The sequence below is a fragment of the Polypterus senegalus genome, chromosome 14 (assembly GCF_016835505.1).
Source record: "Polypterus senegalus isolate Bchr_013 chromosome 14, ASM1683550v1, whole genome shotgun sequence".
NCBI lineage: Eukaryota > Metazoa > Chordata > Cladistia > Polypteriformes > Polypteridae > Polypterus > Polypterus senegalus.
Window position 1 is genome coordinate 124,152,613 of NC_053167.1, and position 16,244 is coordinate 124,168,856.

The window sequence follows — 16,244 nt, forward strand, 5'->3', positions numbered from 1 at the left end:
ATATATCTTCGATATATAATCTTGCTTCATAGAGCTCCAACACAACACTGCTTTAATGACAAAAATAAGGCACACCACCGCAAATCCAGACATATCTACAAGCTCAAATTATTTAGAGATCTTTGTAAATGGAAAAACTACAATATTCTTCACTGCTCCATTAATCACTCAGCAGATCAGAATAAGCAGTATACTATTTGAAGACAGTGTCACACATGCATGCTTGGGGACCTCCTCAATGATGCGGGTAAGCTGAGAGTAATACCTCCACCAGGCAGGAGTGGGCACTATTGCTAACCATGTCTTTTGTTTCCTTCAAAGCACACTGAGATGATACCTAACCCCGCCCCTGTTGGACATCATACGCTTCACCCTTTTTAGGGTGGAGGTTGTTTTTAGACCAAATGCCAACATAACAATGGGCTTCATGACAAAAACTCCTGGAAATTAAGGTCAAATCTGTCTTATCTTAAGACCACAAAATGACAACAAAAGTTTAGAAGCAATGTCTCCATGACCAAAGAGTTTGTGAGCTGGAATGTTAAAGGTCTCAATCATGAATTAAAGATAAAAAAAGAATTCTCTCGCCTAACAGGTCTAAATGCCAAAATAGTATTTTTACAGGAGACCCACTTATTAAGTAAGGATCTGTTTCAGCTGATTTTATACTTGAACAGCTTAAGGAGACAGCTCTCTGAAGCCAACAATTATCACAAATTGTAAAGAGCAAAAGATTATTGCTGCGGTGGGTTGGCACCCTGCCCAGGATTGGTTCCTGCCTTGTGCCCTGTGTTGGCTGGGATTGGCTCCAGCAGACCCCCGTGACCCTGTATTCGGATTCAGCGGGTTAGGAAATGGATGGATGGATGAAAAGATTATTGATTGATTGATTTATTTGTTTTGCCTTTTTTTGCATCCCACGGGACTGTCTTTTGCTGACTTTGCCATTAACTAAACGGGGTTGTGGCTGGTATGCCACCCCAGATATTGCACCACCGTTGTGTCCACCATTTCTCTTGTCCAGAGATGACAACACTCAAAAGACATCCTCTTGTGACTGCACTCACATTTTATATCCAGAGCAGATTTTTCCTGGCCAGTTCTGGTTTGTCTGCCTGTATCAGCCAAATGCCAAAGATGTCTATAAACTCACCTCACATTGCTCTCTATATCATCGCCTCCATAGTTGTGTGTGTGTGTTCATGTATAGCATAAAAAATAAGCCATATGAAGATTTTAATGTTCAAACTCAACTTTAATGTTCAAAGAATGAATTAAGAAGTTTGCAATTCAAAACTGAATCTGTAGCTTGGGTAGGATATCATTAGCCTAACACTGAATAAGCTGCCATCACTAAGGACAGCCTTAGTAAGCAGCAAAAAATTTGAAAACCTGCACCTGGAGTCTCCTTAAACTTTTAAACTCTGGACTCCAAATCCCATTGTAAACACAGTATTCTGTATATGTTTAAATAACTGCTACACATTGACTTTAAATTCTGTTTATTTACTGTCTTAAACCTTGTATCTTTTCAATCATAATTTTAGAATCATAAATAGATTGTTTCAAAAACGTTTTGTAATTTATTAGGGCTGGTAATTAAGATCTGAATGGGCCAAGAGCCTGAGAAAGGTAAGCACTTATTGATTATTCTTGTAATCATTGTTAATTCAATGTGAAGTTAGGCCTTTAAGTTTTGGTTGCATGCTGGGCCGAAATGAAAGAGCACAGCAGAAGAAAGAGAAGCAAGGAGAGCAGAGCAGGGACCAACAAAAGAAAGAACTCAAAGAAATTGACAAGGACCTCTGTGGACTGAACCACAATCTGAAGCAACTCTGCACCCTGGCTTTAAAAGATGTACAGTATTTAATCTATACTAATAAAAGGCAAAGCCCTCACTGACTGACTGATTGACTGACTCACTGACTCATCACTAATTCTCCAACTTCCTGTGTAGGTAGAAGGCTGAAATTTGGCAGGCTCATTCCTTACAGCTTACTTGCAAAAGTTAAGCAGGTTTCATTTCGAAATTCTACGCGTAACGATCATAACGGTCGACAACATCCGCCATGTTGAACTTTCTTATTTATGGCCCCATCTTCACGAAATTTGGTAGGTGGCTTCCCTGCACTAACCGAAACCGATGTAGTTACTTATTTCGATGGTATGACGCCACTGTCGGCCGCCATATTGAACTTTTCAACAGTCTTTGTTACTTATGGGCCCATCTTCAAGAAATTTGATACGCGGGTTCCCAACGCTAACTGAATCCTACTTACGTACATATATACGTCCATAGTCTGCTGCTCGGTCACCGTGTGAGGCAGCATTGGGTCCCCCATCCCAACACCTCCCACGTTGTTGGCTGCCTGCTGATATAAGGCCGTCCATTCGGACGGCCTCTGTATTCCCTTCTTTGCTTTGCCACGGGATTCACGTCTCCCTGCTGATAACTACAGCCTTTTTATTTAATCCACAGCTTCTCCTCTGTTTTATTGTTTGTTTATTACGATTATAGTTATTGTGTAGGTATTTTAGACTTACTTTACATTGTTCAGGTACCCATTTCCTTTATCATTCCAACCATACCCCCATTAACATGTCTATCGAGGTGATCACCATTGATCAAAGAACTGTCACTTACCGAGTGGTTTCCATGCCCAGAGATGGCACCTGCCTTTTCCATTCTCTTTGTTACATATTGCACGGCCATATCAGGCTCACTCTTGATATCCGGGGGAACATTGTGTCTTATGTATTGAATGACTGGGACAGGTTCAAGTTGTGGACTGATGACGGTACAGGATATAATTATACTACACAGGAGCACTAGAAGAGTGAAATGCTTAAGCCCTTCACCTATGGTTCTGCATTTGAGTTGATGGCTGCCGCTGAATTGTTTGGTTGTCGCTTTCAAGTGTACCGAAATGGCCAAATATTTTACACCTTTCAACAACTGCCAATGCCTCTTAAACATCTTAGATTCACAGGTGACGATTTGAGTAGTGGACACTTTGATGTTTATGAATGTTTAAACTCTCAAAAGCTGGATGTGAAGTTATCAATGAAACAGGTTGTATGCTTACAGATGCCGAATGTCACTTCAACACAAGTCCTACAAATACTGTCGTAATTGAAACAAACCATGAAACTCAAACCGATTATGACAGCAACAATCCAAGCTGTGAGATTTGAAACAAGATTACTGTTCACATGGCCAACTGTACGTTGCCAGCTTTTTAAGACTCTCTCTTTTCAAAAATATTTCCTACTTTTGCTACCATTGGTTTTACTGTGTTGTTATTAATTTTGCTTTATAATAATATTGATTTTGCACTATTTGATTGGGTCATGGTATATTGTTAAGAGCAGCTGGTGTGGATGATTGCCATATTCCCACAGGGGCTAGAAGCTAAGAGACGACATCTTCAAATGAAAGCAGAACAGTGAGGGCAACTGCTTTGATGATTGGCACAGAGGTAACTCAGGTCTGAACACAACTGTTTGGTTTGCTTCTGCAGAGCTCATAAGTCTCTTTACTTGATTCAGCTGTCCACGTGGGGTGTTATAAAGTAAAAGCCTAATACTCATATACAGTAAATAAGATGGAATCTTTATGATAAAATCATAATAAGAGCACCTGGTGAGGGTGATTGCTATATTCCCACAGGGTTTAGCAGCTGAGAGAGGGACATCTCCAATAAGAAGCAGTGCAGTGAGTGGGCACCTGCTTTGGTGATTTGCACAGATGTACCTCAGGGGTCTCATGTATGCACAAAAATATTGCATAAGCCCGTTTCCACAATCAAATAGCGATGTATAAAACCTAAATTTGCCGTAAAGCCACACACATTTTCACGCTAGCTAAAACCCTGGCGTATGCAAGTTCTCCACTCAGTTTTGCAAACTGGTGGCACCCAGCGTCAAAGCAGTGCTACTGTTCCAATGTGGTTTCCCTTTCTTTTTTAGATCCACATTCCTGACACAGCTTTATAAATACACTGCACTTAACCGCATATTGTTTATTAGTTTAATGCATCTGATTGTAATTAACCTGTAACAATATAATGGTCCACAGAATGGTCAAACTATTCTAAATACCATATCTGCTTTAGCGTTGTTACTCTCACTGCACCTTTTTCTTCTTCTTTCAGCTGCTCCCATTAGGAGTTTCCACAGCGGATCATCTTTTTCCATATTACTCTCACTGCACCAATCAGAGTATTTATATCACTGTATCTGAGTGTGAAATCACACCTGTACAGTAGCTGATCGGAAAGAGAATTATTGGTATACAGCATCAAGCACATGCTGCCTCAGCCATGCTGTCTATTGAACTGCTTTCACATGGCAAACACTTCAGAGCCTTTCCTGTTCGGACCTCGCGGTTCAGAAAGAGTTTCATCCCAAGAACTATAAACGCACTCAATCAGTCAATCAATCAATTGCTCCTTGTACAACTGTTTGTACTTATCAGTACAATCACCTCATTGTAAACTTGCACTACAGTTATATTGCACAACCTGAGCCACTTTATAAATCGCGTATTATATATGATGATATCATTTTTAAGATGAAATTCAGCAAAATATGTTTATTATATTATACATTTAAAACCTTAACTTCATTTAAATAATCTATATTGCTAATAATTAAACATGTGAGGACACAGTGTCGCCGCGCTAGCAAGGATCTGGCGCTCCGTTCACGGATTGTTCCTGCCTCGTGCTGTATTCTTGCTGGGGCTGGCGCGACACTGGAAAGATTGAAATATCTCGTAGTACATGTTTAATTATTCTATGTTCCTTAAAAGTTTTGAAGAATTGGCAGATGGCTTAACGTCTGTTACGGGGCTGATTGTGTGGCGATTGAGTATTCGGATAAAGAAAAGGAAGGACAGGAATTGGAGGTTAGCACATTTGAAAGAGACAGTACTGCTACAATAAAGTATTTCATCGAAGGTCGCGCACAGCGCAGCAAGCATCTTGCGTGAGACATGAACAATCACTGCGCCACCGTGTTCCCATGTTTAATAACATGCTTTAACTCTTATCATCATGAAAATGATATCACATATACATCTCAGTATTTTAATTATTCAGAGAGCTGTAATATTACAAATGTAATGGATTCTGTGTCCTGTCGGAGGAAGAGAAAACCGTTTAAGAAGCACGTAGTGATTTACACACATAGAAGATCAAACACAAAACAAAGCATTTAACATGCTACTTTAGTTACGATGGCATTTGAGAAACTAGTAAATTAAACGATTTAAAGATGAAGTTTATGATGTTCTACTTTAATGACAAAATAAACTATGTGATTAAAGTGGAAATTTCGAGATTAAAGTTGACATTTTGTGCTTTTTTCTCACTGTGTGCCTATATTTTTTTCTCTGTACCCTAATAAGCTTTCATATGACACTCAGGCGGTGGGCTACAACTCACCTTTTCACGGCAACTTTGACATCTGACAACTTCTTTTTTATTTCGGGCACTGTGCAACTTTGTGAACTTGAGCTTTCGAGTTTCTCCGAAACGCTGTCAGTTGATCAACTTCCTTTTGTTTGTTATACCACTGTTTAAACCAACAAATAGTATGTTTTTCTTTGTCTCCATTTGCTGTTCGCTGAAATTCTTTTATTTTCCCCCGTGCTTTTGTCATTGCCTTTTCACAGAACACTGAACTTAAGGTCTATTTATATTGATTTGCATATTCAAAGAGGCGTAATTCTGGGAGGAGTTTGGGGAGTGGCAGCAGGCACGTGCATGTACGTTTCTTTTCACAGTGACCGGGATTTATGGAACAGGAGAACGTGAAAGTTGGTGAACGCATATATTTATGCATCTGGACTATTTTGTGCGTACGCACATTTCCGCTTTTGTCCTTGCGCCATGTTTTAGTGCGAATTCTATGCATGCCGTTATGCATGAGGCCCCAGATCGGAAGACAACCATTTTGTTTGTTTGTGCAGAGCTAGTAAGTCTCTTTGCTTGAGGCAGCTATCCATGTGCAAGTAAAGCTGTACATGTGGGGCGCTAAAAAGTTGATATACAGAGTGAGTCAAAATTATGTTAACACTAATGGTACTGCTATGTATATACTTGTATGCAATTTTTACAATACAATACAATACAGTTTATTTTTGTATAGCCCAAAATCACACAGGAAGTGCCACAATGGGCTTTAACAGGCCCTGCCTTTTGACAGCCCCCCAGCCTTGACTCTCTGAGAAGACAAGGAAAAACTCCCAATAAAAACCTTGTAGGGAAAAATGGAAGAAACCTCGGGAAAGGCAGTTCAAAGAGAGACCCCTTTCCAGGTAGGTTGGGCGTGCAGTGGGTGTCAAAAGTAGGGGGTCAATACAATACAATATACAGAACAGAACAATTCCTTAAGACAGCATAATAATAAAAATTTTAGAAGTACGGTTTAACAGTAGATGATATGACATAATTAGGTTTGGATATTTTTAGAGTCCTGGAGACCTCATCCATCAAGCTGCTTCCCCAATTGGCCATGCCACAGCTGAAACGTTGCTCCGATGAAAGGACCCCTCTTTCCCATGATTCCTGTGATCCTCCATCAGGGATGACTTTACCATAGGCAGGCAAACAACTTGGCAGGTGGGCCGTGGCACCAATTGCCACATTTGGGTACCGAGAAAAGAAACAGAATAGGTGAGGGTTAGTATTCAAATATAATTATCATGTTACTTATGTTTCAGTGCTAATGACTAACAACAGAGATGCAGTATGTACAGTTAATCAGCAGCTCTAGTCAGGATATGCTAAACTGAAGTGGACTTTTTGTGGACGATTTATGTGCCATATATGGTTCATGTGTTGAACAAGATGGCGAACAGGTTGAGACATTCCTGTAAATCATTTTGCACATATGAAGTATGTTTTTTGAATAAATTGTTTCCGCCATTCAAATGTTAACATAATTTTGACTTGCCCTGTACTGTACCTAGCTCTCTTATAAACAGTGTAAGAGCCAATCTTAGAAAGTTAAAGCTTTAAGTTAAACTTATATTAGTGTTTGCTTAAGTAGAATAGGATATAATTTTCTTTCATAGCTATAGATTATGGTGTAGCCTTTACCCTCTGTCAGTTAACATGAAATAGAATTATATTGCTATGTATGTAATACGGTGTGTTTATTAAGTCAGTGTGTTTTGCTCATTGTCAGCATGGGCTGACAGTTTGTAAGTGGGACAGGCATACAGTTTTCTGACTGTTTAGAAATGGTTCAACTATATGAGCTAACTTAAAGAATGACACAATATATATAAGCTTTAAAAAGGACTTTTCTTTTCTTTGCTATATCAATATTTTCTCTATTTTTGTGTGAACTGTTTTACTTTGATTTTTTTCTGAAGCTCTCAAAAATGAAGCTATTTTGTCTGTGGAATTATTTCAACGCTCCAAGAATCCCCTAAAGCTGCAGAACTTTGGTAATTTTGGGTAAACGCAGCTACAAACAGTATAGTTTATAGTTTGGTTTAAACCAAAATAACAAATGTAGGAATTTCCATGATAATCTACTCGAGACATAGTGACACGAACACCTGGTGTAGGTGATTACCATACTCCCACAAGGGTTAGCAGCTGAGGGGGGATGACTCCAATAAGAAGTAACACAGTGAGCGGGCACCTGCTTTGGTGACTGGCACAGGGGTAGCTTAACTTTTTGGTCTGCTTGTCCCTTTACTTAAAGCAGCAGTCCACATGCACACATGAGGAGCTCCAAAGGAGTAGCTTTATCAAGGCTAATTTCCACAACCATGCAGTATGCGTGTTAGCAAGCTCTCTCTCATTTCCCAGGAAGTACTTTTACTACTTTGAACTTTCTTTCCAAGTTCCTATACTCAAATGTTCATATACAGTTTGTGGGAAACTAATATGCACTGCTGTCTTCTTCTGTAGTAGCAGACAACCACCGAGACATTGGCCCTTTTAACCTTGTGGCACGCTAAAGCTCTTAGGCCGCCAAGCCATGTTTGCGCCAGAGGGAACTGAACACCGAAGCACATTTCCACACTGATAGGATGAAGTTCCTCGATGCACTGCTGCTTTATATAAGTACCAGTAACGACACACTGCACAGTAACGTGCAGTGAATACACTTGACTTGAGCATTCCTAGTTTTCATCCTCTTTCTCTGTATGTTTAGCATTTGTTTGCTCAGAGGTTGATGCGCTTGCTGTTTCCTGAGCAGCTGTTTTTTTCTCCACCCTAGCAGCCCACTTCTACAGTACTCTTCTTTTCACATTAAAACTGAAGTCAGTTAAGTCCTTTATTTTTCATTTAAGCTGGCAATTAAGTCTTCAATCTGCCTTAAGGATGATTTAAGATATAAAGAGGTAGGGGAAGTGACGGCGTAGGTAGTAGGGAATGAGAACAGCGTCCATATGCATGCATCACATGGCCACCCTGCTGGCTGCTGCCGAGAGTTGATTCTATAATAAAATAAAAATAAAAAGAGGAATAACCTTGGAGGTCAATCATCACTATGAAAGCGGATAGGAGATGTCACGTAGTATATGTGTACCACATTTCAGGTCAATAGTTTAAACGGTTTGTGAGCTACAGATGATTTAAAATCCCGGGCAGACAAACGAACAGCCACAGTAGCATATTATATATAAAGATGGTTAACATATAACAGTGGTAACTGGGCTATGAATAATTCTATTAAACAACTCCTTGCTGCAGCCTGTCATGGCTTCAACTGTTCAAACTCCATACAACTGGTAGTGTTCTGATAGTTCAGTATTTACCTGAATTTGAGAAACGTGACTCTGTAACTTAGCAGCCAATTCATTTCAACTATTGGAATCAGGACCTAGGCTGAGCACCTATGACAATAGTTGTTGAAAATTTTCAAGTTCTAGCCAATGCCTTTGTCTAAAATACTGAAAATAGTCAGCTGGCTTAAAATACACGTACCTGTTGATTAGTACATGTTAGTCCAAATTTCATTGTACTCTGTACTTGTGACAATAATGACCTTATTAGATATAGTCACCTTTGGGAAATTACTTGTTTCCTTCTAAACTAAGAAAATAAGTTGTCTTCTGTCCACATGAAGAAAATTCAGTAAACAGATTTCTGCTTTATGGTAGAAATAATGAAAGCAATCTTTACTGTTACAAATGGAAACAAGGAATGCTGTAAAAATTATTGTGTCTAATAAAGACCCCGCAAGCTGCAGCCTGACCTTCTCAAGGGAGTGATATTAGTCTCCCTAGAACTAGCAACGGTTATTAAAACAGCCTCATGAGATGTGAGGTGAAGAAATAAAAAAAAAAAACTCAAACTAAATTTATAAGAACACGTACTGTACATGCTCACAAGCAGCACACACATATGGTCCACCGTCCTGGTTAATTCATTTGTTTGTCTTTGCAGCAAGGCCATACGTGACCTGTGGCCAGACACTGTGAGTCCAGATTGCATTCCGCTCTGTATTTCAGGCAAGGAGAATCAAAAGCCAATAGTGACAAAAAAATAAGTTTAATAAATAACGGGTAATGCAAACAACTAGGAACAAAGAAAGACTTTGTAAATAGGAATAAAATGTATGTATAGCTGGACAAATATGTGAACAATAGGAACCAACCAAAATACATCATATGACCATGACTGGCGGACACCTGACCATCAACAACAATAGCAGCAACGTTTATTTATGTATAGGCCTATAGTGCATTTTCATACAGGCAATGTATCTCAAAGTGCTTTACAAGACAGCAAAAAGAAAGTTCTATGAAATGAAAAACACATGGGATTACATAGATAGATTTATTTAGACAAGAATTTTAAAAAATAAGTAACAAAAGACAAAAGGTAAGGTCAGGTGGCTAGGAGGACAGAAAAAAAAAAGAAAATGATAAAATCTGCAGGGGTTCCAAGGCCAAAAAGACAGCCGAGCCCCCACTGGGCCTTCTACCTATCATGTATGTGCTTAAATCAGTCCTCTTTGTTTTCAGGCTTTACATGATTATGTTCGATGATGTTGGTTTTGTGGACAGCTGGGACACCCACCTTCATTCCATCATCACAGGGGGCTGCATAGTGCCTTGGTCAGGTGGTGGTGGCACAGATCGCCACCATATAAGAACTGGAAAAGACAGCAGAGAATAGTACAGATTAATATGGATTGTGGCTCCCTGAAGAATATGACAATTCTATGCCCATATACTCTATCAGGAAATACAACTAAAATGTAGCTCCGAAAAGGCCATATTAAAATAATGGATTTTAAGCAGTTTTTTTTTTTTAAATGATTCACAGTGCTACCCTGGCGAGTATTCCAGATTTTCGGTGCATAATACCTGCAGGCCGCCTCACCACATCTTTTTAAGTTTAGCTCTTGGAATTATAAGCAGACCACCATTAGAAAATCTAAGGTTACGACTTGGAGTGTAGGGGGATAGGCATTCCAAAATATAAGACAGAGCAAGATTATTAAAGGCTTTGTAAACCATAAGTAGTACGGTATATACTCATGTATAATTCGGGTCTTGAAACCTGAAAAATTAATCATAAAATCAGACCCTGACTGGTACGTCCATTCAAAAATGTGACACTTGTTAAAAAAAAAATATCTTCTTGCTTCCTCCATTCTCGGACACATCGAATTTTGTTGCAGCAGCGCAGTTACCAATTTTTTTCGCTACTTCAATGACGATTAATTTAAAACCAAATTTATGATCTTCTGATCAAATGCTCCATTGTAGATAAGGGATGCTCTTACGATAAAGGTGTATGATGGTGTGAGATACAAAAAACACAAAACAGTGCAATCATTGTTTCGGAATAGTTTGGGTATTACTGTGTGGTCATGTAGGCACAACAGAGAGAGAGACAGAGAGGTTAGTTAGGAGCACACGCTGATACAGCACATTGCCACGCTCACATAGAAAAAAAGGCCGCGTGCTCCATGGTTACTCTTTCAGGTGGGTGTTAGCATATCATAATCCCTTGGTCCAATAGCATGAGTTTTCCACATTCGACTTATACAGCTGACTTTATAAAATACCAGAAATTATACTGTAAACTCAAGTCCCAACTTATCTGAGGGAAAACTTATATGTGAGTATATGCTCTATTTTAAAGTCAATAATAATGACACGGTTAACCAATGTAATGATGGTTCATGCTCAGATTTTCTTTTCCTAGTTAAGATTCTGGCTGCTGCATTCTGCACTAATTTCAATCGATTGATGTCTTTCTTAGGTAGTCCTATTAGGAGTGCATTACAGTAATCTAGTCGACAAAAAACAATGTCTTTTTTAATGTCTTGTAAAGTTAAAAGAGGTCTAACATTTGCTATTTTCCTTCAGTGAAAAAATGCAGAACTAGTAATCTGGTTAATATGCAATTTAAAGTTCAGGTCAGAGTCAATAATCACCCCTAAATTCTTTACCACTGTCTTGACATTTAAGCCTAAGGGATTAACATTATTTCTAATATCCTCGCTATATCCATATTTGCCATTCACCAAGATTTCTGTTTTTCCCTTATTTAGTTTGAGAAAGTTATTACTTATCCAATCGGAAATACTGCTAAGACTTTGGATCAGAGAGCCAAGAGCATCACAGTCATCAGCTGCTATCGATAAATAAAGCTGTGTGTCATCTGCATAACTGTGGCAGCTCACCTTCTGCTTTGAAATAATCTGAACTAATGGAAGTATGGAGATTGAAAAGAGCAGCAGACTTAGAATAGATCCTTGTGGTACACCATATATAATATCTTCATCACCACAGCTAACAAAATATTTTCTACCTTTTCTACCCATCCTGCTCCACCTTCACTGGCTCCCTGTGTTTTACAGAATCGAATATAAAATCCTACTAATAACCTACAAAGCCTTAAATAACCTCACGCCAAACTACATCAGTGACCTTCTCCATCACTATGTACCTGCCTACCCACTAAGGTCCTCTGATTCTGGCAATCTTCTTCTGCCCCACACTAATCTACACTCCATTGGTGACAGCAGGGCCTTCAGCTGTATAGCTCCCAGACTCTGGAATGATCTACCGAAATTAATCAGGTCAGCTGACTCCATGAATTCTTTCAAAAAACAACTCAAAACTCATCTGTTCAGGAATTCTTTTATCTCTACTTGACTTTATTACCCTTCTCTCAGTTCACCTTTCTGTCAAGATGCTCATGTAACCTGTATGTGTGTGTGCTAGACCATCAATTATGTTGTCTATTAGGCTTTTCCTCTGAATTCACTGTCATAATCTTCTTTATTTATTTATTTGGTTTGTACAATGCTATATGCTGTATACCCTGCCGTTCTTTCTTATATTCTGTAAGTGCCTTGAGCATGGGAAAGGCGCTATATAAATAAAATGTATTATTATTATTACCTGTTAATCTGAAACCAAGTGAACATGCTGTCAGAGAGCTCCACCCATTGTCTAAGGCCATTTAGAAGAATACTGTGGTCTATGGTGTCAAATTCTGCACTCAAGTCTAAGAGAATAAGAACAGATATAAGGCCTCTGTTCCCAATAACACGCAAATCATTACTTCTTGAACCAGTGCCGTTTCTGTACTATGGTTTATTCTAAAACCTGACTGAAACTTGTTAAGAACAGAATGTTGAATCAAATAATCATTAAGCTGCTTAATCACTGCCTTTTCTAGACTTTTACTTAAGAAAGTCAGGTTAAAAATTGCTCTAAAGTTTTCAAAAATAGAGGAGTCATGATTATTTTTCTTGAGCAGTGGTATAACAACTGCAGTCGTGAGATAGTCAGAAAAGACCCCTGTATCTAAATGATGAGTTCACTATGTCAAGTACAATATTAATAAGGACGTCGGAGACTTCTTTAAAAAAGGCTATTGGTATCACACCTACAGTATATGAGCTTATTGGATATTTCATTTCAAAACTATGGGCATTATTATGGAGTTGCGGCTATAGCAGACTCCACTCTTCTGTGCCCATTCAGCCAAAAGAACCTTTTTGAGGTCATATACTGATGTTGGATGAGAAGACCTGGCTTACAACTGGCAATGCATTTAATCCAAAGGTGTTCAATAAGGTGGGGTCAGGGATCTTTGCAGGTGACACAAGTTCCTCAATGTCTTCCTAGACGAAGTTTTATGCAAGGTGGCACGGTTATGCTGGAACAAATAATGGCCTTCCCCAAACTGTTGCCACAGAGTTAGAAGTTTACAGTCTGTTTCTATGTTGTACCATTAACAGTATCTTTCACTAGAAGCAAGAGGCCTAGCCCCAGACCGTGAACAACAGCCTCAGACCGTTATCTCTCCTCCACTAAAGTTTATAGTAGACTCTATATAAATTTTTGTCAGTTGCCCCATTAGTGCTCCGCAGGGTCTGTCATCAGCAAGCCAGCATCCCTATCCATATATAAAGGAGTCCAGGTAAGAATTGGGGAGAGTAGGGAGATTTTAGGGGATGGATGAAGTATGAAGAAGAAAAGACTAAGAGAAAGAAGGAGGCTAGAAGGAGAGAGTTCCTGCAGACACCAAGGGATACGAGTCAGGCTTGGGGCACCCCAGCGCTGACTGGCTGTGGTGGTTGGGGTTCAAGCCCACGTGATTGTTGACCGTACTTGTCAGTGGGCATCTCTGCCTGCTGAGAAGACCTGTTTCAGGTGACGCAGTTTTTAGAGAGAAGCACCAAAGCTTGTGGTTTTTAATGGAAGAAATCTGCCCATGACTATAACCTCATTTTTTCATTTATACATTTATTGAACATTTTAACTTGCACCTGTTTTTATAATGGTGTATTTATTTATTTATTTATTAATAATAGAACTTGCACTGCACTTTTGCACCTTTGTGTTTTTGAACACATGACTGTTTTTGTTATTTGACGATAAAAGCACAAAGCACCTGCTTTGAGAAAACTTCCAAGGAGGTGAATACTTTTTACAGGCACTGTCGATAGAAAAGACATAATTCAGGTCCGCTCATGCATTGGTAACTACGAGCAGCAGTTGAATCCATTCTCCTTTGTGATAGCAGAATGAATCTGAATTTCTCAGCTATATGGAAAAACATAGACGTAATGCTGCAGTTAACACACGAGCATTCATTTTAAAGAAAAAAAATATTAGTGGAATTTGGTCATCTGAGGGAATGATGGGCTGATACATGGGTAAAGTTTGGGGCACCAACCCAGCCATTCCCATTTACTAAAGGTTTTTAAATAATAATAATGCACGGTGATGATAATGAAGGAAACAAAAAAATGCTACTACAAAAATAATGTGGCTACATCAATTTCAATAGATTCATCTGTTATTATCTGAGACTGGAGCTCCTTTGCTCTGGTTGCTTGGTTAAGAAGTGACGCCTGCTTCCAGATGCTTGTGCTTTTATGGCCCAGAGACTGGAAGAGGCGGAGTCAATTGCTCTTATTGGGTGGTTCCTTTGCCATGTGGACTTAGAAGAAGACAAGACAGTTAGAGTTAGTGCCCCCCTTGGTCCAGGTTGCTATCACATACCTGGGAGGAACTCGGAGGGTGACACTCTGACACGCAAGTGTGACAGGAGGTAGTAAGATTTAATAGAAAAAGAGGAATGAAATGTGGATTTAGTGTATATTTAAAACATGGCTTACATATTATAATAGTAAATAAGTTATTGATAAAATGCTACAATATTCAAATCCTTAAACCTGCTACGTTTACCATCTTGCTATCAAATTCCAAGTAAAGCTATTTAGGTTTGCCGTGTTGTTCAGGCAGATGTAATGCTTAGGGCTAAGCCTAAAACTGTTTAAATACGTTTTTCTTTAATCGAACTCCTAATACTCACTTAATTGTTGATGTTGAGTTATTTCATATTTCAACAGCAAACCATCTGCTTCCTAGTCAGATTCCAGTCCATTATAATGCCTTCATTTACATAATTCATTTCCGCCTAGATGAACAAGATCTTTTTAACTGCATTTTATAGAAGAGAAGGGAGGCAGTTGTGCCGAGCACTGAATTTTTATCTGTTTTAAGTGTTCTTTGGCTGATTATAAAAAATATATATGCAAAAGAATATGTTAGAATCAGGCTTATTTAATTGAATTGTAGAAATAATATTTTTTATTGCATAACGACTTGAAATCAAGACTCAAACCAACCCACTGAGTGTCTTATTTTGGAAGGAGTACAAAATAAGGTACTTTTCTGATGACAATAAAATAAATCACATTACTTATTCATTAAGAATTTTTTACAACTTATTGTTATTAGTAAATTGAATCTCGGTGGATTTAATCTGGCTTTTTTGACAGTAATCAACAGAAAAGACACAAAGTGCATCAAAGTGAAATAAGATCTTTGCAAAGTGGTCTAAATTAATTAGAAATATAAAACATGAAATAATTGCTCTCATAAGCATTGACCCATAAGTATGGCACCCCTAAATCATCACTGGTGCAGCCAACTGGTTTTTGAATTCCCAGAATTAGTTCAACGGTGATCACCTGTCTGGGTTTTCTGTTGATTGTAATAAAAATGCAAAAGGGCCAGCTTGTGGTGAGTCAGTATGGTGGGTTAAATTACCAAATGAAGAGAAATGAACATGCCAAGCATCTTTATAAAAGGATGATTCAAAGCAGAAGTCAAGGGATGGAGACAAGAAAATGTCTTAGTCACTGAATATAGTTAAATCAGTCATAAAGAATGTCAGGACAGTAAATCTGCTAGGGCAAGCCGTCCACAAACACTGAAGAAGACAAGTGAGGGAGGCCACCAAGAGATCTCTGAGAGCACTGAAGGATTTACAAGCTACAATGGTTAAAATTGGAGAGACTGTGCAGACGACAACTGTTGCCCTAATGATCATGCAAGAAGATTTGGCTTTTATGACCTTAAGCAACAGAAAAAGACTCTTTAATGTCAAATGGAACACAAATCTCTTTGATATGTCTACATTAATTAAAAAAAAATCTTGTGTATAATGTGTGCAATTTTCACACATTTTAGTTTGCTAAAAATCGTTAGCAAATCAATTAAATCAGTCAAATCAATCATTAAGAGATAGGTAAGAGTCTGGCACAGCTGCAAATCTGTCTAAAGCAGGCTGTCCACAAAAACTTACAAGTGAGGGAGGCCACCAAGAGACCTGTGAGAGCTCTGAAGGATTTACAGGCTACAAAGGGTAAAGTTGTAGAGACTGTGAAGACAAGAGCTGTTACCTTAGTGCTTCACCAGTCACAGCTTTATGGGGAAAGATAAAAAATAC